This window comes from Equus asinus, chromosome 1 (genome assembly GCF_041296235.1).
Source record: "Equus asinus isolate D_3611 breed Donkey chromosome 1, EquAss-T2T_v2, whole genome shotgun sequence".
NCBI lineage: Eukaryota > Metazoa > Chordata > Mammalia > Perissodactyla > Equidae > Equus > Equus asinus.
The window spans coordinates 102,513,081-102,539,446 of record NC_091790.1 but is presented as its reverse complement, the minus strand read 5'-3'; the positions used below and the strand labels follow the sequence as shown (position 1 = coordinate 102,539,446).

Sequence of the window (26,366 nt, the reverse complement as noted above, 5' to 3'; positions counted from 1 at the left end):
GAATGTCACACAGTAATAACCTGATTTTCTCCTCGGAAAGTTTGACTAGATGAGTGGTCTTGATTAACCTTAAGTGGGAGTATGGTGGAGTAGACTGCTGTGTTCGGTCTTGAAAAGATTGTTATCAAAAGTCAAAAAAATGTATCAAAAGTGTATACATACTCATGTACGCATACATATATATAAAATATCCCCTTCCATCTTCAGGACCACCTGCTTGGGAGATGGCAAGAGGAGCTAGAATTGAGGAACAAACACTCTGCCCAACCCAATCTGACTTCTGCTTCAACAAGAGGCCTCTGCATTTGTCTTCTGTATCTGCACCCTCTGAGGGAAGCAGGTTTTGAAGAAATAGTACTTGGAGGGTGGGGGAGGGAAGAATTCAAGAGCACCAATCTTGAGGATAATATTGGTCTGCAAAAGAAAAGCTGAAAAGTTTAGCCTCCTTCTGAATTTATTGCAGTAGCATGACTTTGTTTGAAGCACAATACATTTTCAAACTATCCCCAAAATACAACTTTTAATGCATGTATCAAACCCATAAAGGGAAATGTAAATGAAAGAGGATTTATTACCTGTCATTTAATTTTCTTTTCAATGTCCATGTTTAAATGATGATAAAAATATTCTGTGCTATAGGGATGGGCCCTTTAAGTACTTAACTCTTGAAATTCTAGAAATACTGAGCCATTGTGGTACCTACAGTCTTCTAGAGATGTTCCGAAAACCAACCAACCAACCAACCAACCAACCAACCAAATCAATGAGTGTAAAATGAAACAAAACAAAGAGATAACAACAGCATCCCACAGAAAACAAGTTACAGAAGCTGCGTAGCTCATTCATTAGTCAAGGAATCCATCCTGAGGACCTACTGTGTACCAAGTGCTGTGCTGGATGCTGAATATACAACATTAACCGAGGTCCAGTTTCTGTTCTCAGGAACTTCCAGCCCAGTGAGGAAAGACCCTAGCCAAAAATGATAACGCCTCAGGGTGAGTGTTAAAATGGAGATGTCTGTGGAATGAGAACAGAGAAGAAATCTAAATCTTTTAGAAAGACAATGGGAAATGTTTCCGAAGAAGAGATAATGGAGCTGAGGACAGGGCCAAACTCATGGGCCTGTGATACTGCCCAAGCCCTGTGCTTAGAAGGGCCTTGTGCTTGGTTTAATGCTCTACTGTTGGCCATCTTGAAATTCTTAATAATTTTTTACCAAGAAGTCCATATTTTCATTTTTCATTGGGCCTGGCAAATTACGTAGCTGGTCCTGGCTGATGGGTTTGTCAGGGGATGAAGTGGGGGAAGGTAATCCAGCCAAGCGGAGCAGCAGAGTAAAAGATATGGGTTTGAAAGCCTGGGAAATTTATCTCCTAAGAATCACAGAGTTTGACAAAGTTACGTGCTGGGGTGGGGTTGGGGGTGTAGGGGAAGCTAAGGCAAGTTGTAGAACCTGGATCCTGCAGGGTCCTGAGTTTGTTGCAAAAGAGTTTGTGTTTTATCCTATGGGTGATACAAAGTCATTCAAAATTTTGACCAGATGAGTAGCAAGATAACTTTCATATCTGCAAAGTCATTTAGATGGCAGAGTGGGGATAAATTGGAGAAGGGCAGCATTAGAGGTAGGTAGACTGGTAGAAAAAAGCCCAGGAAATACAAACTAAATGATAGCAGAGGGGATTCTTAAGGGATTTAGGAAGAAGGTGGAATGGACATAGGAAGAATGGAAAGAGATGGACACTGGTTGCATCTAGGAGCTAGGGAAGAGGGAGGAACGAAGGATGAGTGCTAGATTTCTGACTTGAACAAATGGATGGGTTGAGATGTGGCCACTTGAGATGAGGAATATAGAAGGGATAACAACTGCAGAGTAGAAATGATGGGTTTGATTTTGAATATGTTAATTAGGAGGTAACCACTGGCATCCGTAGTAAATTGACATGCCAATGTAGAGTTTGGTACAGTGGTCTGGCATGAAGACACAAATGTGGAAATCACTAGGAACGGAAGGTAAGTATAAGGATGAAATCACCCACAGACTGCATACAGAGTGACAAAAGTAGTAGCAGGCCTAGAATTGAGCTCTGGAGAAAATTAAAAGACGAGGCTCCCGTAGGGGAATTGGAACCCATAAAGCAAAGTGAGACAGAAGGCATGAAAGGTAGCATTAGCCAGAGGAGAGTGACATGCTAACCAAAAGAAGAGCAAGAGTTAAAAGGGAAAGAGTCGTCCACAATATTCCAGAAAGGGATGCTTCCTCACTCTTCTCTAGAACCCAGTGCAGCTGCATATTAACCACGTGAGTTCGTCCTAGTCCTCTCGCTTTCCTTTTTCACATCTTATCCTGGTTTTGAACCCTGGACCTTGGTTTTCTCTCTCACTTGCTCAGATTTTGTATTAGCAGCTTCCTTGCTGACATCTGGTTCTGGACCACAACCCAAAGCCTGGTGTCCCTTTACAATTCCAAAGTAGTCCTTGACAGACTGAAGGCACCCCATCCTCCTATTTGATACCAGTTGGGCAAGAATAGATGGAAATTTGGGACGGAGGCTGATGGACCACCTTTTTGCCATAAGACTGTGACTTTAAACCAGACCAAATACCCCAAGTGCCATGCACCCGGCTTCTTAGTCCTGTGCATTCATGCTGCTGTGTTCAATTCTCTTTTCCATCTTTCCTTTGTACCTCATATCCTGCTTTGCCTCTGTAGGGCCTTGCTTCCTGGGCCTCCTGGTCTTTTCATCTTTCTGTGTCCACACTTAGCTTTTGGACTCGACGGCAGAAGCAGCATCCTTTGGCACTCCTTAGGACACGCCATGAGCTCACCATCTGGTTCCTTACGTCCTGGCTTCCTGAGTCCTTGCATCCCGCTGGAATGATTGCTCACCCAGTAGGCATCCCCGCTCTTGATTTGTCACCACAAACCCTGCCTGCCCTGATGGTGATGGATGCTATTTTGTTCTTGCCATTTTTCCCCGAGTCAAACCCACCATTTTAAGTCAATGATCCAAGAGTTAGGGGATGCCCTTCATTTCTACCCTTTGACATTCTCCATAGGAAGGTCCCTTCTGAAGTCCCTTCAGATGACAGCCTGAGACTGAATGTAGGATGGAGAGATTGCCCTGATTGTAGTTGGGGTGGGAATTCTGTGTCAACCTCATCAACCTTGTCTCCGTTTACTCTGTCATTGAATTCTTAGGTGATTCTACTGGGTGGACTCCCTGTACAATGTGGGCTCTTCTATGAACCATTTATCAAGCAAAAATGCATCTCCAAATGGTTCATTTTTAAGCTTGACATATCATTTTAAGCTATACATATACATATATCAAAAATCTTTATTTCTCACATGCTTGTTTGATAGTAACGTTAAGGGATTGTGCGAACATTTTCATCAAACACAGATCCAAATGGAAAAAGTAACGAGGAAAAACACTATAGAAAGTCCGTGCAAGCCATTAGGAGCAGGTGCCTGGTATCTGTCTTTCTAGACTAATATGTACATCTGGATGGGATACAAGCTCTGCCTTCCTAAAAAAGGTTTGGAACTTTTTCTCCAGGAAGGAATGCAAGACAAGATCTTGGTTTCTTAGTTTGGACAAGCTTCCTGTTCAGTGTTGGAGCTGTGCTGAGAAGCTGTTTTGAGAGTGTGCATGTGTGAGGGAGGGTGAAGGGCCAGGAAGTGGCAGAGGGGCTGAGGGACGGGCAGAGGTTATGACAATGGGAGGATTCACTGGGATTTGCCACACTGAGCCTCAGCCGGCACAGCCTCCAGAGGTCATAGCAGGGGCATCTGCTTCACTGGAGTTAGAACAATAAAAAGGCTGTGCTCTCTTGATAATTACTTGCCTAAAAAACTAAAAAGAGCTAAATCTTGGCTCTCCAGAAATAGTATCATCTCCTAGTTCTTTCTATGATATACAATATAAGGCAAAACACCAAATCCATCCAGGCTTCCTTTAGCCCGAAGTTTTTTGCCCATTGTAACTATTCTCAGGGACTTTTTCTAGTAGCCACTAGCCAATTATGGCGTCCTGAAAGTGCATGAGGGGAGAGTTGGCAAATGCCCCAGGGGATCTGTATCCACTCACCCCTCTGAGCTGGCACAGAGTGCGTCTCTACGCCTGACTATCTCACTACATACTCCTCTCAGCGCCCATCGATAGAGATCTGCCTGAGCTGCACAGTGAGGGCTTCTGCCTCTGGCCCTCATCCTCATTTTCCTTTCCGTCATGGGCTTTCAGCTGCTCCCGTTGTAACGTTTGAACGTAAACTGTATACTTTGCTCTCACTGCACTTCCCATATCTTTCGTGCATACATTCAACAAACTATTATTAGGCCCCTACTCTCAAGGAAAGAATGATTTAATTTGAGTAAACAAGTAGGTGAGATATGAAACATTTGTAGAGCTTAAAAATCACAAGCTGTTCGATCAATACATGACCCTTCCCAGATGATGTATCTGCTATGATTTGGTTAAAGTATATACTCTGAAGGTTCAGAGGGAATCACCGAATTCATGCAAATAGGTAGGTTGGTTTTCAAATTACTTGTAGTGAAAATGGAATTATTAGCCCTTTAAACATACTTAATAGGGGCCGGCCCCGTGGCCGAGTGGTTAAGTTCATGCACTCTGCTTTGGCGGCCCAGGGTTTCACTGGTTTGAATCCTGGGCGTGGACATGGTACCGCTCATCAGGCCATGCTGAGGTGGCGTCTCACATGCCACAACTAGAAGGACCAACAACTAAAATATGCAACATTCACCTTGAAGTTTTTTTTTCTCTAATTGTATATTTATTGGAAGCTAAGACCCATGGTAAGAATGTAAGACATTACCTTTAGAAAAAAGAAAATGTATTAACATTTCCCAGTCACTATTTATCAAGGAAGACCCTGCCCAATGCTCTGCTCCTTGTTCATGTAGGAGGCAAATTACAAGACAGATTACAGAATGGACGATGGCGGCACCCAGCTCAGTTCCTAGTCATTAATGTCTAAGCTCAGTGGCCTGGAGTGAGTCCATTTCCTCTTCTACAAAATGGGGGCATTATAGTTTCCATTATTTTTAAATCCCTTTTAAATTCTAGGTTGAAATGTACTGACTTGGTGCAAAATACCTACCCAAACAAAACAACGTACAGCAAAACAAGACAAACCCCTTGAGTTCAGTGTACCTACAACCAGAAGCAAAGTTTGATTTTTGAGGTGATGGCATCACCTTCTAAAGTGCCCAGTTTACGTATTTGCCCAGTTCTGTTCCATTAGTGACCAAAAGACACAGCTCCCCTGGCCGTGTGCTCCTGTTGAGTCAAAGCCTTGGGCAGACACCAGACAGTCACCTGGGCAGGCTGGGACTGTGGGCAGAAGACCAGCAGGTCACAGGTTCCTGTCACTGTGTGTTTGGGCCTGAGCGCTCTGGGCTCTGCTTCAGAAGTGGGATCCCGTTTCCTTGCTGCCATCTCTTTGAAGCGAAATGAGAGTGCCAGTGACCTGGTGGGCTGGGGATTAATACTCGGGCTTGGGTGTCACTCGATCTGAGCCCAGATGCCAGCTATCTGGGGGGAGGCTGAGAAATGCCAGCAGCCTCGAGCCTGGAGACATGGAAGACCCAGGGCCTGCTGGAAACTGAAGTGGGCGCAGCTCTTCCCCTGACAGACCTGGAGACCTGGGCGAGGGAACCTGGCGTTCCAGGTCAGTTACAAGCAACCTGGATGAGCCCTGCTCCACAGTGACACAGAAAACTTTGAGAGAGTCTCGTTTTTCAGACTTTCAAACTGCTAATTCCTTAACTGATTTTTTAAAGTTTCTAAATCTCAAAAAATAAGGCAGTAATTTCCATTCAATCTAAAATCTAACCCCTCATGACTTTAAAGGAGGAGACATTTTAAATGTAAAAATATTACATCATAGGAAAGTAAAATTCAAACAGTGAAGATAGGTAACAGATAAAAAGACCAAGTCAAGGAAGTTTACCTGAAAGAGATGGATATTTACATTTTTGTCAGGCTCAAATAACTGATGAGTTAATTAAATGGATAGACATTTGTTGAGCACCTTTTAACCAGCCACTGTGCCATATATCAGTGATGCTAAGAGGAGTAAGCATACTCCCTGCTCAGGAGGAGATGCGGTGAGGAAAATCACCAGGCAAGTAGACAATTGCAGGCCAGTGAGATGAGCTCTGTAAAGAAGGAGGCACAGTGGGATGGAGGGTTGCTGGGGATGGGGCAGGCAGGTAGGCAGAATCTTCCAGAGAAGGTGGCATGAGCCAAATCTGAAGGTGTTTCTAGGGAGTTATTACTGTGAATAAAGTATTTTTATTTGTGATATTTTCTAAGACGTTATAGACATCATATATGAAGTCTTGGTTTTTAATATTTATCTTTTCCATATGCTAAAATGTTATGATGGTTCTAATTTTTTTCAATTATCTCGAGCAGTCTAAGGAGACAACTGTCATCTGTAGAAATGATAATTGATATTCTTTCCAGTAGCCTTTTATATAGTATTTATATAATTATATAATATATATATGACTGATAGAGTTATCCTTTTTTGTTTATCTGATTTTAAGGAGAATACTTACACCAAAAATTTGTCTATTAGATTGTTCAAAAGAAATTAATATGGGCGTCGTGAAAAAGAGTGGTCCATGCTCAGATAAAAGCAGTGGAAAACACCAGGTTTAAGAGTTAAACTCAGTCCTTGAATTTCTCAGAGCCTTTAATATGCAAATTAATTAAGATTTAAAGGGGAATCTCCAAGGGGAACTGGTCTGACTGTTTTGCAAATGTTTTTGATCTCAGGACACCTATATTAAAAACTGTTATGTGTTCTGTTTTCTACATGACACGTCATGAGCACCTTCCAGCCTACACCTGTTTTCTAGTCAAATATATGAAAGCTTAGTTTATTTAACGTCCTTATACTTCTAACAATTTTTGCTTTATATATTTTTAGGGGCAGATTTAGGTTTGTGAGGCCAGAATTTTATACAATTTTCAGAGTCATTTTTAAGAAAAAGTTTACAAAATTATGAATACAAAATTGTTTGTATCTTTGCATGTTTTCTGCTGTTACATCTGCAGTTTAGAGAGTGTCTTTAATGAACACAAAAATGACTGTCTTCTTCTTAATACCTTTGCTCTATTTGATATCGAAGGTGACCATCCAGCCTTTGTTTTTCTTTTACTGCATATCTTTGCTTTAATTTGTCATTTTGGTGTTTCAGCTTCTCTTGTATGTATTTAGTCAGAAAAATATGAAAACCAAGAGGCTTTGCCTTATAACAAGATGCTTTAAACTACTTCTGAAAAGGTCTTATGTAGCCCACCAATTAAGAGCTAACTCAAAAGAAAGGTTTTAATAGTTGCGGCAGTATTTATAGAAATAACAATATAATAATAGCTAACTAACCGTGACTACTTACCATGTGCCACACCTTGAGCTAAGCACTTAATAGGGATCATAGTTTTTTAAAACAAAAACCAGGTACTATCGAAAACAGGCATTATCAGAGTCACATTTGATAGATGAAAAAACGGAGGCATGAGCGTCGGAGGACAGCTTCGAGCCGAGTCAGCTTCACATCTGTGCAGACGTCCAGCCTGTCTCTCTCTAAGGATGCTTTTCCCCCCATCTCTCCAGTGAGAGGTAGAAGTCTGCAAGGCCATGCGGATGAAATCTACAGACAGCAAATGTGACAACGAAATGGGATCTTTGTATGAACTCGAGCATTTTAATAAGAAATGGACAAGTTCACATCAGGAATTGTTAGCACGATGCCATGTTGTTCTAATCTGTAAGCGACCTGTAAATGTCCGGTGGGGTAGGGGGCCCAGGACAGGCCCAAGGGGACCCCTTGGCAGCGATTCCACAGAATAAGAAGTCCTCGCCAGGTGCTGAGACACGCAGGTGCCTGAGAGCATCAGCAGCGCTTCTTGGCGAGGGGAAGCTGGAAGAGGTGGTGGCCCTCTGAGGCCGGCGAAGGCGAGGCAGAGGAAGCGCCTGCGCGGTGACAGGTGCTCTCTGCGCTCACAGGGCCTCGCCGGCGGCGACTGCGGAGTGGGGGTTCCGGTGAGTTAACCCGGGGCGCGCGATTGTTTAGTGAAGAAGGAAAATAAAGGTCTGCGGTTGCTCTGCTGGGCTGCTGGGGCGGTGGCCTGGAAGGAGCGGCCGTCGTCTGCACCATTTCTAGGAATGTCCGCCCTCTGGGCAGCCAGCCCCGAAGCGCTTTGAGCAGGAGCCGTGTTTACGGAAAACCTGTCTGTCTCCCCAGCACACTCGGGGCCGGCTCTGACCACAGGAAGCGTGGATGCTCTCCAAGCCGGCCAGCCCCATTCCCGTCCAGCCTGCGCAACGGTGGCTCCGGGAAACAGGACCGGGCGCCCATTCTGCCTCGGGCTGCAGGATGTTGCTCCTGAGACCGCAAGGTCCCCATGTCCCCTCTCCTGCGCTTGGCTGCTCTGGTCTCAAAAGGCCCCTCTCTGCAGAGTAAGTAATTCCCAAACTGCCAAGCAGAGCCGCTAGCCACCTCCTATCAGGGGACTTCAAGAGGACTTCACTGTCCGCTTGGGTAGCTTTCAACACCCCGGATGACACGCGCCCCAGGCACGGCGCTTGCCCCGGAAAGAGCGAAGGATTTATTGCCGGGCGCGTGGTGCACGCTGCTCCTGAAATGAATGGAGGCTTTGAGAAAAAGTTCTGCTTTTCACGTGGCCTATCATCTTTTAAAGTCTGATTAATGCACCCACAAATAGAGGATTTACCTGGACATTTTCAAGTACTTTGGGTTATCCGAGCCTCTCTGTGAACACCGAGATGGACTCCGAAGCTTTCTTTTTCCTTATGTGTCTCCGAACAGGCGACCCAGGAAGCCCAGACTGGCAATGCTTCCCGTCACACGACTCTGTCTTGAGCCACCGTTTCAAACTATCCCCAAGGCTGTTGTTTTCAACCTTTACTTAAAGATCATTTCTAGGAGGCATCCAGTTTCCGCGGCTCCCCTGGGCTGCGGTTTGAGACAGGCTTCACGGTATTTACTGTTTATAGTTTTGAGCTGACAGCTATTTAAGGGCAAGAGATTTCAACTGCCACCACCCTTTGCAGCTTTTGCCACCCACACATTTGCCAGAGAGAACTAGCTGGAACCTTGTGAAACCAAGGCAACAAATTAAATATGGTGAGGGAGAAAGAGTTTAGAATTTGGAGTTGTTTTCCTGCCATCTTCTGTGACAGTGGGATATGGGAAGCTGTTATCAGTGGCATCTGTATTATGGCCTACGACAATAATCATTTATTCAGCATGCATCTGGGGAGGTTGGCTCGGCTGGCGTCACTCACATTTGTGGCTGGGGTCACTGGGGTGACTGACCTGTGCTCCCCACACCTCTCAGCTTCCAGCAGGCCATCCTGGGTGTATTATCAGAGTGAAGGCAGAAGGGCGACAGAAACTCTCATAACCTCTTGAGGCCTAGGCTCAGAAGTGGCACACCGTCAAATCCAGTGAATTCTATCGGCCCAAGAAAGTCTCAAGGTCAGCCCATTTAAGGCATTGGGAAATAAACTCTGAAAAGAATTGTGAGGTCACAAGACAAAATAGATGGAATCAGGGAGGGTTGACACATTGGTACCATCAGTGCAACGTACTCCAGTTGTGTGCATGTGTGTCCCCTGCTCCCTGGAGTTCTTGGACTGTGTCTTAAACCTTGTAGTGATTTGAGCATTACTGTACCCAGAATAGGGTATTGTAGTTTCAGATTGAGGGAAAATTTGCAAAGAAGGTACAGAAAATCCTATAAACCCTACCCTCAGTTCCCCCTATTGTTAACATTTTATATTAGTATGGTACATTTGTTACAACTAATGAACTAATATCGATAAATTGTTAAATAGCTAAAACCCTTATTTTATTCAGATTTCCTTAGTTTTTACCCATGTCATTTTTCTCTTCCAGGATCCTGTCCAAAATACCATGTTACATTTAACCATCATGTCTCCTTAGGCTCCTCTTGGCTGTGACAGTTCCCCAGACATTTCTTGTTTTTGGTGACCTTGATAGTTTTGAGCAGTCCTGGTCAGATACTTTTATAGAATGTTCTTCAGTTGGGATTTGTCTGATATTTGTCTCATAAGTAGATGAGGTGATACGTGTTTGGAAGGAAGACCACAGAGATAGAAGGGACATTCTCATCACATCATATCAGGGGTACATACTATCAATAAGACGTATCGGTATTGATGTTGACCTTCACCTCCTGACTGAGGTAGTGTCTGTCGGATTTCCCCACTGTAAGGGTACTCTTTTTTCCCTTCTTGATACTGTCCTCTTAGGAAGGAAGTCATCACGCACAGAGGACGCTTAAGGAGTGAGGAGTTATTCTCCATCTCCTTGAGGAAGGAAAATCTGCATAAATTATTTGGAATTCTGCACAGAAAGCTTTGTCTATTCTTCCTCATTTATTTATTTATTCTATCATTTATTTATGTCAGCATGGCCTCCCTCGTGAATATTTATTTTGTCCTTTGGGTTATAATCCGAAGCTACATTACTTATTTTGTTGCTCAAAGTGCTGTACCTTTGACTGCTGGGAGCTGTTTCAGTTGGCTCCTGTCTCTGACATGTCCCCATCATCGTGGGATCATTTTTCTTTTTTGAGAATTTACTTGCTCTCTGGCACCACAAGATGCTCCAGGCTCATCTTGTGTATTCTCTGTCTTAGTTATAGAATCAGTAATTTCTCCAAAGATTCCCAGATTTCTTTTATTCCAGAATGGTATTAGAAAGTATGATCTGGGTTGCTTGGTATCTTTAGTGTTACTGGGGTTTGTTGCTCCTAGGCCTTGCCAGCTGACAGACCAAGGAAATATATGTGTGCATACTAAACCTTGTATACACGTTTATCTATAAATATTTCTATATGTATCCATCTCTGTCTATATTAAGGTAACATGAGTTCATACTAAATGATTCCAACTCCAATCGATTGCTACATGGATCATTCTAGCCTCCTCTTGCATGTCTGTATCTATACCTGCCTCCTACCATCCACATCCATTTATTTAATTGTATAATTTAAGTATATGGGTACAGTGGTTTCAGAACTGTTAACTGTATCTCCATGGGAGATAAGTGTATTAACCAGAGTACAGCACAAATCCACAGTGCCCTTCACCTTTAGCCTTATAGTCTCTACACATTTCCAAAGTAACTTAGGTCAGCACATTTTTCCCCATCTCCTTCAATGAGGTTATTTCATACATTTGAAATAGAGTAAGATTCTTTTGTCACAAAAGGAGTCTGCATTCCATTCCTGGGATCCTAAACCTCCTAAATGATTTTTTTTTAGTATGCATATATGAAGTCTCACTCTTTGTACTGTAAAGTTCTATAGGTTTTGACAAATTCATACAGTCATGTTATCTACTGTTATAGCATCATACAGAATAGCTCCCATTCTAAAAAAATCCCTTGTGCTTCACCTACTCAACCTCTCTTCTACCCAAGCTCCTGGCTACCACTGATCTATTTACTGTCTCTAGAGTTTTCCAGAATGTCGTATAAATGGAATCATACAGTATGTAGTCTTCTCAGATTGGCTTCTTTCACTTAGTAATATGCATTTAAGATTCATCCATATTTTGGGGTAGCTTGATACACAAATAAAAAATCCTTTTTATCACTGAGTAGTAGTCCGCCGTATAGACACACCACAGTTTATTTTCCATTCACCCATTGAAGGACATCTTGGTTCCTTCCAGTTTTTGGCAATTACGGATAAAGCTGCTATAAATATTTGTATGCAAGTTTTTGTCTGTATGTATAAAATGTCTGTATGCAGACATTTGTGTGTAGGTTTTTGTCTGTATGCATAAAATGTTTCCATGTTTTAAAATGTATATAGATATATATTTGCTTTAATGGCATTTGTATGTGAGTTTGTGAAATTTTATTCTGTGTTCAATCTAGTATCTTGATTCAGAAGCCCCTGGGAATTAGCTCAACATCCAGATCTTGAAAGCTTAAAAGAGTTCCATGGTCCATAAGTAATTGGACCTACTTTTGTGACAGAGAGTTAACTGTTTAGATGTGAAGAACCACGCTCAGAGGTTGAAGTTGCCACGTGGCTGCCCGTTTAAGCACGGTCATTTTGAGCCAAAAGACCTGTATGTGGAAAAGGCAGCTCTGTAGTGGGAGAATCCCAGGCGTACAAAGAAAGGCAAGACAAAGAGAGAAAGGAGTAGAAAGGGCATCTCTGTCTCCGTTTCTCATTAGCTTTCCAATTTCCAGTTCGTTTCCTGTGGTGTCCGGCTCTCCTTTCTGTTTAGATTCTGCGAGAGTCCTTCTCCTTCATTCAATAATCTTCCTTTTTCCTTGAGCTAGCTTGTGTTCCTTGGAGCCAAAAAAAAAAAAAAAAAAGGCAAAAGAAACCCTTGAGAAGAATAATTGCATTGGTTGTGTTCTTGATAAAAAGAGAGAGAGAGTGAGAAATTACTGGAACCCGAAGACCCAAATCCTTACCAGCTGCTGTTTGTGAGGAGGTCCCCTCTAGGTCTCTGAGACAAGCTCACAAGATTCCTCCACGGGCTCCAGAAACATTCTTAATAACAAGGAGAGCGTTGGCCTTGGTGCCTCAGGGGTATTCTTCCTTGTTCCTAGATTGGGCTACTTTTGTTCCTCAAAAAGCTGATTCATATCCCTGGTCTAGTCTGCTTCCTCTAGCCCCAAATTAATTCTGTTACAATTTCTAAGGACAGAAAACTTTTTTTCCAAAAAAGAGGTCCCAGTCCCTTAACACACAGCTACAAAGGAGCTACAGGAGTGCACAGCAAAAGCCAGCAATAGGAACCAAGCAGAAGAAAAGATTTTTACTTTTCTGAGCTTCCTAAGTCATCTCCAACCCCGAGCACATCCTACTCTTTCTCTATTTTCTGTTAGCATTTATTTGTTATTGAGGAATAATTAACATAAGGCGTGCCAATCTTAAGTGTACGGCTGGGAGAATTTTTACATATGTATACACCAATGTAACCACCACCCAGATCAAGATTTAGAAAATTATCATCACCCCAGAAAAAGTTCCCTGAGCTTTATGTAAATAGAATCCCATAGGATGTAATACTTTGATATTCATCTATGTTGTTGCATCTTGCAGTAGCGTGTTATAATTTTTTGCTGTTATATTCTACTGTATGAACTATCACAATTTATTTATCTATTCTTGTGTAATTGTACATTTGACTATTATGAATAAAGCCATTCTGAGTATTCATGTACAAGTCTCTCCTTTTTTTTTGTAGGCATATACAATGATTTCTCTTGCCTGTATACCAAGGAGTGAAATTACCAGAACATAGAGTAAGTATATGCATAGCTTTTATTGCCAAGCAGTTTTCCAAAGTGGGAGAACCAGTTTACACTCTACCATCAATGAATGAGAGCTCTGATCGCTCTACATCTTTGCCGACATTGGTACTATAAGTCTTTTTAATTTGAAACATTTTAGTAGTTGTGTCGTGGTATTCTTTCTCCTTTGTGTTTGATCCACATCATAACTCCTCCTCCTCAGACTTCGTTCTTCCCAAAGTTAGCAGATTTGGCAAGTGGAATTCTTCTTTGATAATTTCTTGGATTAATAGTGGCTTCCTGGAGTGAGCATTGGAAAGAGAGATATGATTGATTAATGATGCCTTTTATCAACTCGAAAGGAAAAATATTTTAGTACATGCTAAATATTTATTGCCCTGAGATTAAAGTATGCTGTAACAAGTTTCGAGAAGCTATGATGTGATCTGTTTTTCTTCTCTCCTCTAATGGGTGAAAGCACATAAAAAGCTCTAAATTTGTGAGATCTTATTGGGCTAGTTAATGGACATCTCGAGGACATGGTCTATATTGCAGGAATTGAATCATTAATAAGTGAGTAAAGAATGACCCCTGCCATTGTCAGGACACTTATTGAAGAATATAATGTGATGTGGTCACTCATTATCTCTTAATATTGCGTATTAACTCTTCCTGTTAGATCAGACCCAATTTTCTCTACTGAACACAATATTTGTTGCTGGACCATTAGATTCAAAGGTAAGTGGAAAGTAATCAAATAAAACTAATGAAATTAATGCAGTTTTAATGATTAAACTTTTAAAATATATATTGAATAGTCGTGGTTTTTCCCTCAAATTCTGGATGATATTTCCCACGTGTGTCTCTTTATGTGTGTCATTTTAGGTGTAATGGTAGAAGTAAATGACGTAATATTCTGTAGACTTTCATTATTCCTGAGGCATCAAACCCAAGACTTTTCACAGGTAAGGAAATTTGTGATTTGGAAATATATAATTGGAAAATGAGCAAAAAGATTTACGTTCGCTTCCAAATCACACTTCATGGGGCTTTTTGCTCATATTCTCACAATGTGAGTAAGCCACATTTTAACTTTGGCGATAGAATTTTTTGGGGGGGATTACATCATGACACAAAATTAGTATTATTTCACAAAATTCATGATGTAAGTCATAAAGAGTGGAGAAAGGCAAATTCTGGGTAGTTGGCTAGGTTTCTTGTAAAAATAATGCTCACTCTGAATGACCACCAAAAAATATTCAAATCTATGCCTCAGGAAAATTGAAATTATCACATTTTCCAAAAATATTTGTTGAATGAAGTAATGAAAGATATCTTGAGGGAGTTCTGCCAGGCTCAGACACAGAGGCCCTGAGATTCCCAAGCAAATGACCTTGTCTTGACCTCTGCCTTCTCACAACTGATTCACTGTCTTGGCAGAGATTCACACCTTCGCAGACATAGCACAGTTTATCTGCTGTTTATTCAACCACCTCCATTCGTATTGCTACATTAATCATATAACAAAATTTCTGCTGCATGGGGTTTGGTGCATTTTTCTGTATTGTGATCTGAAATAATTCCCCAGAAGACTGAGGCAGCCCTGACATCTTTATTGTGAATATGGTATACTATGGCCTCTCCACAATTTTCCTTGGCATAAATGCCATCTGGGTAGTTTGATAAAAACACAGATTCTCATTTTCTTCCATAGACCCACAAAACTGAGCTCCCCTAGGAGGAAGCTTGGCATTCATCCCTCTAAGAAGCGTTCTAGATAATTGCGACGATGCGCTAAGTTTGGGAAACACCTGGATGGTGGGAGGGTTGTGATTTTCCCACAAGTTTTATATGCAGTGCATTTGAATCATGGCTCAACCACTTTTTAAAAAAATTTCTCTAGTATCATCTTTTTATTTATCCCTTCATCTGTCAGTGAATCCATCCATCCCTCTCTCCATCCGTTCATTGTTTGATTGTTTATTTAGTGTTTTGATCATTTAGCCATTATTTTACAGAGCAGCTTAAAAAACAGAAGCTTTGACAGTGGATTTGTGTGACTTTGGGGAAGTTAGCTTTTTTGAGCCTCAGTTTTCTCATTTGTAAAGCGAATAAAATGAGAATATTTACCTTCCAGATTTGTCGTGATGGCAAAATAAAAAAGCATGTGTTAGCACTTAGTACGGTACCTGGATCAAGATAAGGGCTCAACAAATGTTAATTCCTTTCATCTCTTTCAATAAGGACTATGAAGCTTTATGCACTTCAGATAGTGGTCCACATTTACTATTCAAATTTTCTGATATAGACATTTAATATTATAAATTTCCTCTAAACATTGATTAACTGCATCCCACAAGTTTTGTTATGCTGTATTTTAATTTTTTGTTCACTTCAAAATATTTTCAAATCTTCCTTGAGATCTTCTCTTTGACTCAGGTTACTTAGAAGTATTGTTTTATTTCCATGTATTTGGAGATTTGCCTTTTATTTTTCCATTTTTGATCTCTAATTTAATTCTTTTAAAGTCAGATAATAAACTTTATACAATTTAAATTGTTTTTAATTTGTTAAGGTTTGTTCTTGACCCACTCTGTGATCCATCTTGGTATATGTTACATGTGCACTGAAGAGGAATGTATATCCTGCTGTTGTTGGGTGAAGCATTCTCCGAACATCAAATGGATCCACTTGGCGAGTGGTGTTTTTATTATCTTCTGTATCCTTGTTGATTTTCTGCCTACTTGCTCTATCAGTTACTAAAAGAGAAGTTTTGAAGTCCCCAAGAATATGTGTGGATTTTTTTATTTCTCTTTTCAGTTCTTTAAACTTTTTGTTTCATTTTTTTAAAGCTTTTTTGTTAGGTACGTACACGTTTAGGATTTTGATGTCTTCTTGATAAATTGACTCTTTTATCAATTTGTAAGATCTGTCTTTATTCCTAGTAATTTTCTTTGCTCTGAAGTCTAATTTGTCTGATATTATTATAGCCACTTCAGTTTTCTTTTGGTTAGTGTTTGTGTAGTATACCTTTATCCATTCTTTAACTTTTAACCTACTTATATTACTACATGTGAAATGAGTTTCTTGTAGAGAGCAGATAGTCATTCTGACAATCTCTGTCTTTTAAGTGGTGTGTTTTGACCATTTACATTTAATGAAATTATTATGGTTGGATCTATGTCTACTGTTTTAATATTTGTTCTCTCTTTTTTTGTTGTTGCTTTGTTTCTTTTTTCTGCCTTCTTTTGGACTAGTTTAGCGTTTTTAGTTCATCTTTAAATCTATCTGTATTTTTATTCTATTTTTTGTACAATATTTTAGTGGTTATTCTAGGAATTACAATATACATATTTAATTTTTCACAGTCTACTTGGAATCAGTTTTTACTACTTCAAATGGAATGTAGAAATCTTGACAACCATGTAGGTCCCTGTACTCTCCCTCTTTTGTGCTTTAGTTATCTTATGTCTTATGTCTACATAAATTGAAAAATCAGACAATGTTATAATTTTGTTCTCATTGTTCAAATATATTTTAAAGAGCCCTAGAAGACTAGTCAGTTATATTCACCTAGATATTTATAATTTCTGTTCCCCTTCCTTCATTACTCATGTTCTTGTATAATTTCTCTTCTGTCTGAAGAAGTTTGTTTAGTAATTCTTTTAGAACAAGTTTTCTAGCAATAAATTCTCATAGTTTCCCTTATCTGAGAATATCTTCATTTCTCCTTCATTTCTGAAGGATATTTTTGCTGGATATGGAATTCTGGGTTGAGACTTCTGTTCTTTAAATACTTTAAAAATGTTATTCTAATTCCTTCTTGACCCAATGGTTTCTTATTAGAAATCACAATCTTTCAAATATTGTTCTCCTGCAAGTAATGTATCACTTTTCTTTGGCTATTTTCAAGGTTGTGTCTTTAATTTTCATTGATTTGATTATGATGTTTCTGGGTTTGGTATGTGTGTAGTTCATCCTGTTTGTGGTTCATTTAGCTTCTTGAATCTTTGTGTTTGTGTCTTTCAACAAATTTGGGAAGTTTTAAGTCATCATTTCTTTATTTTTCTGCACTGTGTTCTTTTTCCTTTCCTGAAACTCAAATCCCACAAATGTTAGACCTTTGAGTATTTTCCAACAGCTTCTGTTCAATTATTTTTCTCATTCTTTGTTTTCTGTGCATTCAGATTGGATAATTTCCACTGATCTATCTTCAGGTTCACTAATTCTTTCTTTTGTCATCTCCATTCCAGAACTGAATCCCTCCAGAGAGTTTTTTATTTTGATTATTGTATTTTTCAGTTAATATTTCCTTGGTTCTTCTTCGTATCTTCTATTTATTTGCTGAGACTTTTTATCTTTTCATTATTTTATTACTTCTTTGAGCATTTTTATAACAGCTGATTTAAAGTCATTGTCAGATAATATCAACATCTGTGTCCTTTCAGTGTTGGCATTTGTTGATTGTCTTTTACCATATGAATTGCGATTTTCCTGATTATTTTTATGATGAGTAATTTTGGATTGTATCCTACACATTTTGAATATTATGTTAGGAGACTCTGGGTTTTATTTAAACCCTATGGGGAATGGTATTTTTGTTTTTGCAAGCAATCAACCTTGTTTAGTTCTGGCTTCAAGTTATGACCAGCTTTCTGGATTGTGGTTTTATGTTATCTCTGTCCCATGTGTGTGCCAGTCATGTTAGTCTGGCGCTTGTGTGCTGGTCGAACGTCTAGTGCAGTTTTCAAAGTATTTGTTATGCTGTTTAATATCAGTTCCACACAGGTACCGTTCTGGAGTGATCTCAGGAGTTTATCAACAGCTTTATGGGGTCACATTCCTGAGGTCTTCCTTCTCCACTATCTTCCTAGTACTCTGGTTCCCTGGGGCTCCCTCTTTTGATCTTCCAGCCAAAAAGCTGGAATTTTAGTTTCACTTCAATATGTACTTCCTATGACTACACCCATGTCTAGGGCCAAGCAGCAGGAGGACAGAGAGAGAAAAATAGCAATGGATTTGCCTGACCCTCTTGGAACTATAACTCCTCTGACCACAGAGGAAGTTTCCTGTCCTTCAGAGATATAGGGTCTGTGGGCCTCCACTGCTACTGCTGTTGCTACCACCATTGCCATGGGATTACCTGAGGACTGAGATGTGAGAGAATGAAGAAAGGAAAACTTGAGAGAAAAACATGGGTTTTCCCCCACAGTCTCTACTGTTAAAAGTTCCCTTTCCACTTATCAAAGCAGAACCAGTGGGCTTCACCTGGAGTTCTCTCTATTGTGACCTGGTACCCACCTCACTGGTACCCACTTCCAAGTTTGGGGCTGTGTTGAGAGAAGGTCGTGGGATACTAGAGGAAAAAAATCTGTTAAACTCACTGCTAGTCCAGGTTTTATAGTTGCATTCATTCTGAGAGACAGGGTGCAGTGTGCTTACTCCACTTTACCCTGAAGAAATGTCTGTTTTATTTTCTGTCACCCATCCTTTCTCCCTCCAGGCATTGGTGAGGTAGCCCATCAGTCGTTGGCTAGACAGCAACCCACCCCTCCTCCCCACTGATTGTGAGGGGTTTGGTGGTGCCAGCCTTCGTGACAGATGGCAGTGGTGGTGGCTTATGCTTTTATTTTTAGTCTGAGAAAGACTTTATTTATACGAGTCACATGTGTACATCACATAGTTGGGTCACGTTTTATGAGCCATATGATAAGTATTTTTATTTTAATTGTTTAAAGCTCATTCACCTATGTTGATACAACATTGTTAGAGCATATAACACATAATATACAACATATAACATATTATTCTTTCATTTGTATCTTCATTTTTGTTTTAGTTTTAGATCTATTACTAAATATATTAAATGCTTGCTATTGTTTTTTGGGCAAACTGTCCCCCGTGATCTTTTTGCTAGATAAAGCTCATCCTCTTGTAGATTGTTCAAGAAGGGCTCATGGTTGCAGTAATCACTAAGTTCTTGCATATTTAAAGCTGTTCATCTATAACCTTGATATTTAGAATATACCTTGACTGTCTATAAATTTCTTGATTCATACTTTATTTCCTTGAGATCTTTTTTCTAGCGCACTTTCACAGTAGTATGTTTTTAATGAGAAAGAAGCTTTGAGAATTTACTTTTTTTGTATTTAAGATCTAATGGTTTTACTAGAATATACCTAGGCATTGATCTTTGTGGGCCAATTTTCCCTGGTACATATTTTCTTGGATTATACGTTTAAATATTACTTCTTTTTCATTGTTTTGTTTTTCCTCTTTAGGGTCTTGAATTATACATAAATTGGATCCTATTTCCCTGTCTTCTATTTCAGACACTTTCTCTATGAACCTCTTTACTTTCTCTATTTTATGTTCATCTCTTGGTTATATTTCTCTTTTGTTTCAATGCCCCTTATTAAATTTTCATTAAAATCCATTCTTTCTTTAGCACCTATAATTTCTTCTTTACTGTTTGATATGATTTTGTTTTTATCATCTTTATCTTTCATGATTTGAATCAAATCTCATTTCTTTTCTTGCTGTTTTTTTTTTCTATTTTCTTGTTTTTTAAATTTCTGATACAAGGTAGGGTTTTTTTTTTTTTTCATATTCCCAAATACTTCTTGGAGGGTATTTAATTCGATTTGAGTGTTGTGTTATAGTTTTCTTCTGCTTTATTGTTGTTTATCTTGAGGGGGAGGGCTTCACCAGCTGAAAAGGTTGATTCTCACTCCTGTTAAATTTTATTCTCAGTTTTTATTCTAATTTTCTATTTTCTTTTTATATCAGTTTTGTGTAGGGGACTGTTGCTTATATCTCTACATTTTGAGTCCAGGTCTGTTGCTGTGGAGTGATTGTTAAGATTGCTAATTCAAGATCATCCTCTTTTGCTAGAACAGCAAAATATAGTTTATGTACCTGACAACTTGCAGAGTAGTAGAGGGGAAAGGTCCTTGTCTTTGGATATTTTCATATTATTTTGTTTTGCTGAATCCTAAATATGTCTCTGTTGCCTCTTTTTCCCTTCACTGAACAGTTTCCACTGGGCAGCTATTCCATTTTCCATTTTACCCTTGCTTTTGCAAGACTGCTTCCTTGAGAATTATGAGTTTCTTCCCTGTAGTCTGTACTCATCCATCAGGATTCTTTGTCAATCTTAGCACACTTAAGGTGCATTTTCTCTTCTGTCAGTGATTATATATCAATCGTGGGCTTCCCACTGTCCCTTCTCCTATTTCTTCTGCACGGTTTTTTCCAATTGCCCTTGCCCTCCAGTGAGGCTCACAGTGTGAGTGTTAGAGATAGTTTATAAAGATTTGGTGTTTATATTTCTATTTATGGACAATTTGAAATTTAAACATTCTCTCTATTTTCCTTATGCTGAGGAGGGTTTTATATAGTTTTTTAAATTATTCTTATTTTTCCTTTTTTTTTTCCCTCTAGAGAATATCTTGGTGAATTTGGATTTATATAGCTGTTATTATCTTGGTGACCCAGGTTTCTTTACATCATACATATGGGGAATATTGAACACCTCTTTCCTAAAATCAGAAACAAAGTATGACAAAAAATTAAAAGCAATATGATTACAAATAGACATGTAAACCATCTTTATTCATGGGTCACATGATTTTTTATATAGAAAAATTCTAAGATATCTTCAAACTTAAGGCCAGTATATAAAAAATCAACTATTTATCTACATACTAGAAGCAAACACTTAGAAAAGAAGTTAAAAAGACAATTCAATTTATAATAACATCAAAAATATAAAATACTTAGGAATAAATTTAGCAGAAGACTTACAAGATCTGTACACAGAAGACCATAAAACATTCCTCAGAAAAATTAAAGACAAATAATAAAGTGACGTATCACGTTCTTGTACTGAAAAACACATTATTGTTCTTGTTAAGACGTCATTTCTTCTCTAATTGATCAATAGATTTCATGCAATAGCAATCAAACCCTCAACACATTTTTTTTTTTGTAAAGGATAAGTTAATTCTAAAATTTATATGGAAATGCACAGGATATAGAGTATCCAAACAAGCTTGATAAATAATAACAAAATTGGAGGGTTCATTCCACTTGATTTCTGATTTCAAAGCTTAACATAAAGCAATAGTAATAAGACAATATGCTAATGACCTAAGGATAAACAGATAGATCAATGGTACAAGAATAGAGCCACACAGCTACTTTCAAATGATTTTTCACAAGGCACCAGGGAATTTCAGTTGATAAGGAAAGTCTTCACAATAAATGATATTGGAACAACTGGGTAAATGTAGGGGAAAAAATGAACCTTGACACAAACCTCATACCCCACCCAAAAATTCATTCAAGACGGTTCATGGATAAAGCTTCTGGAAGAAAACATACGAGAATAACTCATTGACTTCGGGGGAAGCAAAAATGTCGTTAAGAGCATACAAAATGCAGTAAACATTCGAAATTTTGATAAACTGAACTTCATAAAAATTAAAAATTTCTGCTCAACAAAATACAGAATTAAGAAGATGAATAAGCTAGTCACAGACTGAGAGAAAATAGTCACAATAGATGTATCTGACAACAGTCTTAAATTCAGAAGCTAGAAAGAACTTTCCATAATTAATAACAAAAGACAAAAGTCTCAAGTAAAAGTGGGCAAAAGAACTGGACACTTCACAAAAGAACATATAGGAATAGCCAATAAGCACATGGAAATTTGCTCAATGTCATTACTCATCAGAAATACAGATTAAAACTATACTGAGATAAGATTTTACATCCCTTCCAATGGCTAAAATTAACAAGATGCAACAAAAAATGTGATGAAATTGTGGACTAACAGATGCTTTCATATGTTACTGTTGGGAGTGTAAAATGGTACAACCACTTTGGAAAATTGTTTGGTTATTCTTATAAGAAACAGCAATCCCATTCCTAAGTATTTACCAAGATAAATGAAGACATGTGTCCACAAGAGACTTTTACATGAATGTTTACATCCGCTTTAATCATAACGGCCCCAAACTGGAAATAACGCAAATGTGTCTCAATAGAAAAATGGATAAACAATTTTTGGGGTGTTCATACGATAGAATACTATTGGGCAACAAAGAGGGATGAACTCCTGACACATGCCACACAGGTGAATCTCACAGACTGTTGACCGAAAGAAGCCAGGCGCACAAGGGTACATAATGTACAATTCCACTCATATTAAGGTCAAGCATAGGCAAAACTAATGTAACATGATGGATATTCAGAACTGTGGTTGCTTATGGCAAGTGAGGATTGCCTGGGGAGGGCATGGGGTTGCGGTGGTGTATACAAGGGTTTACACATTAGTCAAAACTCATTGAATTGTTCACTTGATGTTTGTGTATTTCACTCAGAGTAACTTTTACATTATTTTAAAAAAAAAAAACAAAGAAAAAATGCCAGAGTGAGTTTTTATATCAAAGAGCTTCAATGCCACAAATGAAGACACAGCAGGGACACTTACTAGGTGTGTGACCTCATGCAAGTTACATAACTGCTCTGAGCCTCAGTTTCCTCTTCTGTAAGTTGAGGATATTTATCTCATGGGTGAAGAGAATTCCCCAAGGCAAAGAATACAAGGTATTTCCCAGAGGATCGAAATGAGTGAGTGAGCAGTATGTGGTTTATAAAATATTCTGCCTAATAAAGCCTTTTACTTTCTCAAAGTGTTAAATATCACACTGTTTTTTCAAAATACTATCTCTGCCCTCCATATCTGTGCCTGTATGTCCTACCTTGCTTCTTCTCCTCAATCCAGGTGTGAATCCAGCCCCATCATCAGTTTCACAATATTCTCCTCACACTAAATGTTTTGTGAATGGTCATATTACTCACTTCTTCTATTCCTTCTCCTTTCTCTCTTTCTCCCCCATGTTTGGAGGAACCAAAAATCCCTCCTATCTGTGTTGTGCACAGAGGTTCTATCCACACAAGGACCCCCTGGAATATCACCTTCTATTATCAAGCGTGTGTGTGTGTTTTGGAAGAATACAGTTTTCGCCTAAGTGGAATATGATGACGTGTTACTTTACTAGTATTTTCTGAGCATGTTGAATCTATCCACTCGTTCTACAATATCTATATTCCCATATATCATCCTACCTTTGTAATGGATTGGTCATGACACTCTGAGTATCTTCCATGCCCACGGTCCCCTTGTGACAGAGCAAGAACTGCAGACCGTGCCGTGCCTCAGGAACGCAGCCCTGCTGCCCTGGCTGGCCACAGCTGGAGGGTCAGGGGGAGTTGTTGATGGCTCTAAAGTTCCCATTGAGTGTTCAGATCTGTACTTTAGGGAGCTTGAACAATGGACACCGGAAGATAGTCGAGGCACAAGTGATACAGATAGAAGAGACTATGTGGAAGCCACAGGAAGGAGAAGCCCTGAGGAGAGTAGAAATCAGTTCATGTGGGCTGACTAACAAGAAGCAGGCTGGACTGTGAGGGCATGGAGTAGCCGTAATTGACAGCCACAAAAAAGACATTTGGAGGGTCAGGTTGCTGGAACTGGGTGGTTCCTTAACGACGTCTACTTCTCTAGAAGTTCCGAGTTCCAATGGCAGGTGCCTCTCTTATCTGTGAGACCTGGCTCTAAACCTGGGGCCTTTGTTTATCTTCTAGCTTAATTCCCCTACATCCTGCCACCTGAGCTGTCATGAAAGCCTCTCTCTGTCCTTTGCAACAAGGAAAGACCTGGTTAACAGAGGAATAGGAGAGCCACCGACATTTAGAAATTCAGAGAAGTCTGCTGATTCCTAGCGATGCTGGTTTATCTAAATGGAGGCTCTTTTCTCCCTCTTCCCCCTCCCTCCCTCTCTCTCCAGCTCCTCCCTTCTTCCCTCTTGCTTCCTCTCCTTTTAGAAGCAGGTACTTTCTCCTTAGTTTCTTAGGAATCTCCTCTGTGGCCAAATATGATCAGAGCAGGGGTGCTTCTTAACAAGGAAAGACCTCTCCCTTCACTTGCTGGGATTTTATCCCGCAGTTCCTGGGGCTTGACGGGGAGAGCAAGGGCCCCGACACAGCAGAGCAAATGCTGTGCCCCTGTGCTTTCCTCACAGCCTCGAGTGCTCAGGCTCTCATTTCTGCCCTAGGATGGAGCCTCACTTGTCTCTGTTGAAATGGGGGAGCATAAATGTTCTCCAAGCTTCCCCAACCCCCAAACACACATGCACTCAGGCACACGTGCAGGTTCTGGGCCCCTTCACTGCAGACAAATGAAGTTGTCATCTGGTTCTCTTCAGCTGTGCTGTCCTCCTTGCCATCCTTGCTGCTGCATCTTCTTCTGAAGCTGTTCCAGCTCTGCATAGCTCTGCCCAGGCCCCGCTCCCACTTGCCTCTGGCCCTACTGCCATTCTGTGACTTCAAGGCACGTTTCTCTGGGGTTTCCTGCTGCCTTACTATTTCCAGCAATGCTCCTGGATTCATACAGTGCCATCATGCCCCAGAGGTGGTTGGACTTCCCCAGGGAGCAATGACTCCTTCAGACAGTAGCTTCAGGTCATTACTTTTACGTGGTCGCCAAGTTGATGAACACTACATGCTATGGGAACTCCCGAGGACTGTCGCTCGTATCAACCTTCAACTTTCCAAGTGAGCGCTGAGATAAGGCCCTGTTGGAAGTGCCCTCTGGGAAATGTCATTGTCCGGTAGCGTGGAGGGGGAACAAGCTACTTCCTCAGTGAAGGCTGTTTGCTAATTAACTAAAGTCCATGGGATCCTTTTCATAAAACATTTGCTCTAGCTCGTCCAGAGGCCTGGGCCCTGGATATAATTGAACCTGAGGTATCTGATTATGACCTCCCTCTGCCCTTTGCTCTGAAGGGCTGGTATATTTAGTCCTATCAGGACTGTTTACTCGCGATCTGGTCCCAAGATACCACACATCGATGGCTTTCCCATAAATCTCTAGTACAACTCTAGTTCATAGAACAGATAAATCATGTGATTTCCTCCTGAAATGTTTTTTACATAACAAGAAAAAAGAAAAGGCATGTAAAGGAGAAAAGTCAAGATGAAAACTGATCAAATGTGGCTGGAAAAGTTTCTGTAAGACCCCAGGAAAATCATTGCTCTTTCCCCTCCCACTCTAATTATTACCTTCCATTTTACTACAGGAGCTAAATTATTGTTGTCATACCACATGACATCACATTATCACTGGAAGCTAGCCAACGAGGCAGAAGCTGGAGTCTGGTGGAAACGCCAAGTGGGTAACTATTCCAAGCTTCAGGAGAAGCCAAGGCAAATGGGAAATCGAGTGAACTTGAGTTCAGACGTGTTTCTTTTGATTTATGGCTTGTACAGGATGGAGATTCCATATATGGGTCCTTCTCACTGTTTGAGCACTGCCAGCCTAAAGGCAGACCACGCCAACTTGTCAGTCGGGACACAACCTCTGAGGCGGTGTGAGTAGGAAGGACTTTAGGAATTCCTTATGCCATTCACTCTTTCAAGAGTAAACGATGACAGTGGCCTTTTAGACCTGCTCTCATGTCCAGACCTCTCATGCACTGTATTTACGAACTAGAACACGAATCATTTAGCTGATTCCTACTTGTTTTTCTGGTTCCCCTTGAGATGCCCCTTCCTCCAGGAAGTCTTCCCTGACACCTTCAGTCTGAGTGGTTTGCTCAAACCCTTTCCTGTTTGCTCTCTAGCCCCATGTATTTTTCCTTTTCATATCAGGTATCATAGCCCACTTAAAAGTATACCATTCAGATCGGAGTCAAGCAGTTTGAAGTTAGAAACCATGCCTAATTTCTTCATTGTTCTTGGCGCTTGGTGGTTACATTCTGTTCAATTCCATGCGGAAAGGGGCCGAGTATGGTGGAATGTCTCCCGTGAGTGTTGATTTACAATCAGGATCAGAGCAGGCAGACTTGGGAGGGACTTTGGAGGGGAGAGAGGAGTTAGTGTAACGGAGAGAGGGAGGTGATTTTAGAGAATACCTCTCTGTGCCAGGCAGCTTGCAAGATACTTTATGCGC

General features: G+C 40.2%; 1 long non-coding RNA gene across 1 annotated transcript; it reads left to right on the top strand.

The window, feature by feature from the left end:
- Positions 1-875: 875 nt before the first annotated feature.
- Positions 876-25,594, top strand: LOC139044577 (uncharacterized). The gene is made up of 4 exons (XR_011501645.1): positions 876-995; positions 13,303-13,360; positions 14,234-14,313; positions 25,495-25,594. It is a non-coding gene; the product is annotated as an uncharacterized lncRNA (long non-coding RNA).
- Positions 25,595-26,366: the final 772 nt, after the last annotated feature.